Source organism: Eptesicus fuscus, chromosome 5 (genome assembly GCF_027574615.1).
Source record: "Eptesicus fuscus isolate TK198812 chromosome 5, DD_ASM_mEF_20220401, whole genome shotgun sequence".
NCBI classification, from domain to species: Eukaryota; Metazoa; Chordata; class Mammalia; order Chiroptera; family Vespertilionidae; genus Eptesicus; species Eptesicus fuscus.
This window is the reverse complement of record NC_072477.1, coordinates 65087737-65091542: the sequence shown is the minus strand read 5'-3', so window position 1 is coordinate 65091542 and position 3806 is coordinate 65087737.

Below are 3806 nucleotides of genomic sequence, written 5' to 3'. Positions count from 1 at the left end.
GCCAATCCTTTCAGCTCTGCTCCAGGCCCAGCTCCTGCCAAGATGCCAGCTCCCTAGCTGGCTGGCAGCAACTCTTCCAATGGGATGGGACTGACTGTGCATCTGCCAGCCCCTGCGGAGCCTGGTCCTATAAACAGGTTGGGGCTCCACCCTCAGGTCACTCCCTCAGCCCAGAGCCTTCTCTTCTTCCCCAGTGGCTGGGTCAACCAGCATCTCCAGAAACCTCTGGCAGGGCTCCAGGGCCGGCAGGTGGAGCAGCACTTCCAGATGTGGGGTGTCAGCGCTGCAGATGCAGCAAGGCAGGGAGATGAGTCCCAGAACAGTGGCAGGAACCTGCTCCACTGAGGCAGCGGGCCTAGGGTGGGAGGGGGCAAGCTGAGGAAACCCTACAGCCCAGCCCAGCCTGAGCCAGGCCAGCTCTGAGGGAGGAGGGCTGTGCCTCTGGGGGCAGACAAGAGGCCAGGAGCCTGGGTGTGTGATAAGGGCAGTCATGGTGGAGGCCCTGAGCAGCCTTTGAGAGCTGCCAGCGGCTCTGGACTCTGGTTCTAGACCACTCACCCTCCGCTTTACCCTCACTCCTTCCATTTGGCTGGGCCCAGGAGTTTAGAGGATTTTAGACTCAATTAGCAAACTTTGTAGTAAAGGTGAAAGAGACCAGTCAAGGAAACTCGTAAATGGTATTATGGGCGGGGGCGGGGGGGGGGCGGGGCGGGGGAAGAACGTGGTGAAATCATGTGTTTAAACTATTTAATGTGCACAAGAACACTAAATATTCTCCTGAAATGACATAAATTCAGTCATTTTACTGTCAATTCACTATGCAATTGAGCAATAATGACTTGTTTTTCCAAGGCAACTGAAACTGAATTAATGTTAAATTATTGCAAATGGGTATAAAATGTTTTATTACAGAATCAGCAAAAAAAAAAAAATTAGTGGTCTATGAACAAATGAAAAAATAATTTGCATGAACCAGATATAAAATCTAATGAAAAAGAGGAAAATGTAGAAACCTACAAACAACTTATTCCAAAGTGGGTTATCGATGAAGCAATGCACAAAGTCCCCGGCTGATGAGAGGCAGGGCCGCTGCAGAATAAGAAGAGCAGATGTTTAGTAAATGGAAGTGTGTCCTGCCCTACAGAAGAGCTCATTTCTGAGCTTTTTCCCATTATGAGCATGGCCCCTATCTCAAGGGAGTCAAGGGAGGGGCAGAAGTTTCTCCTGAGCCCAGCGCTAAAATGCCCTTAGCTCAAAACAACCCGCCCACCACAGAAGCGCATCTTGGGGTGACTAGCTCTGAACCCCCACACTTGGCTTCCCCCTTCCTACCACTCTCTACACTCCCTCAGCATTTATAGGCCCTTTAAAACCCACCCCTCCCCCCAAACTTCTTCTGTGGAACCAACCTTTCCCCTGGCCTCAGCCCCACGGTTTGCTGCTCTACGGCCTCCAGCCAGCCAGCCGCAGTAACACAGCCGCGGGAGCAGGCTGGTGGCCCCGCACGTGGGACGTCCCTGGCCCGGTGATTGGCTCGTTGGGCCCATGACCCAGGCTGGTGCAAAGGAGATCCTGCTGCAAGAATTGCTGAGGGATGTGCCACCTCTTTCCTGCTGGATGAGCCCCTGGGAGGATGCGAAGCTGGAGCTGCTGCTATAGCCGTCTTGCCGCCACATGAAAAGAGCTGTCAGACGATGGAGCTGATCATCCTAACACTGAAACAATCTCGTGTCCAGGCAGAGGTGGATTAACTGTGGCGCTAATGGCCCTTAAACTGGGTCCTCCACTTGCCGGCGCCCTTCCAAGGCTCCGAAGAGCCCGGCAGTAGGGCCTGGTGGTCGTTCACGAGTTCATAAAATTGCAATAGTAAGCTATTTAAATGACAACCGGTCTAGACCACTTTCTTCCCATTCTTTCACCTTCTCTCTTAGCGTTGATGTGACTGATGCTATTTTTAGGATCTGGGTAAGGAGAAGTTGAGTTAGAGATGCATCTAATTTCAGTTTAGTGGGACATAATTGTGCGGTTTGCAGTCAGTTTCCTGTATAGTGAGGTTACTGCTAGCCATTCTGGTTTAGGAATCATTTCCAAAAAGACTCCTACCGCCCGCTGTGCCAACTCATCTGGCATTGTGACACAGGCACACAAAGCCAGAGGAGACGAGAGGAAGAGAACCGCTGCCGTAGAGCCTAAGACCACCGGGAAACACAGATATTTACATGACGATTCACAACAGTAGCAAAATTACGGTTATGAAGTAGCAACGAAAATAATTTCATGGTTGGGGGTCACCACAACATGAGGAACTGCATTAAAGGGCCGCGGCATGAGAAAGGTTGAGAACCACTGCCCTAGAATAACACGCAATGACTGTCATAGAGGAGAGGAGGCACCTGTCAGGGTGGAGAAGGAGACAGAGCTGAGGCCCAGCTGATTCCAGGCAAAAGCAGGTGGTGGGACAGGTGGCAAGACGTGTTGTGTGAGGCAGGGATGACACACGCTTCAACGTTTGGCACCAAGTACCATGTCAGGATGAAGGCACAGGCAGGCCTGCGCTCTTGTGTCACGGGGAACAGGTTACTGACTCAGATGACAAGAGACAAGGCACATTTCCTGTTCACGGCGGCTCAGGACCAAGCAGGGAAGGAGCACCGGCCCTGGCCTCATTCTAAGGCTATTGAAGAGGACGTGCCTCTCACCCAGCCAAGCTGCTCACTCACCAACAAATACTGGGTGTCTGCCGTGTCCCAGACAGGGCCAGGGGAGGAAGCACAGGCCTGCTCTCACCTCAGGAAGCTTCTGGCCGGTGTGCAATCTGCCTCCACTCCATGTCCCTCAGCCAGTGGAGCACACCAGCGTCTTAGAACTTGGGACTTACACAGCAGGCCCCAGCAGAGCCTCTGGAATGTCAAGGGGAAGAGCTATGGAAGAGCTGTAAACGCATATTGTTTAGCTCATCACCTTGGTCTGGAGGCAGTGGTAGCAGGTACATGAGCTGCAGGATGTTACGATAGGAGCATGTCTGATGGACCTGGACCAATCTTCCTTCAGGATTCATCTGCCTTCCCCCATCTGGCCTCTCCTCTGCGGGGCTCTCTCTGCCCCCAACTCTGCCCTGTTGGTCTTTTCCTCTTCGATTCTTCTTCCCATAAACCTCCCACACATTGGAAATGTGTGTATCTAAAATGTATAGTGTTTATAACTTTTATATCCTAGCTCATAATTTTTAAAATAGAGTCATTAAGGCTTTTATATGTTTTCAAAACACAAACCAAAACTAAGCTGTTTTAAGCATGAATGGGTCTTCTAATGATGTTTATTTCTGTGGGTTAGTTTACCTCAATAGAAAAACTCTTTCTCTAAACTCCAGTGGTGACCTCTCCCCGCAACACCAGATTGCACAGGACCTCACCCAAACCCATGTCCAGAATCTCAGGCATCCTGCTCTGTTGCTAGGAGTTCGTATAAAATGCACCCTTCTCCCTTCACCCAGCTTTGACTCATCTGCAATGTGGTCGCTTTCCTGTAAACACCCCACAAACCTGCAACCCCCAAGGGCAAGGACCATGAGGCAATCAGCTTTTCTGGGTTCGGGAGGGGCGTGTCCTATACCACTGCCAGCTACAAGGCCTGGACCCAACTCACCTGCAGCTGGGAAAGCCGCGCCAGCTGCCTCCCAGTGCTGAGGACGCCCCCCTCCCTCCCTGCTCCTCCAGGGGCAGAAGCGGGGCCTGGAGATGGGGCTGAACCCTGAGGGTCATCACACTGCCCAGCCACAGCCACACTAGACACTTTTTCTCATGTAG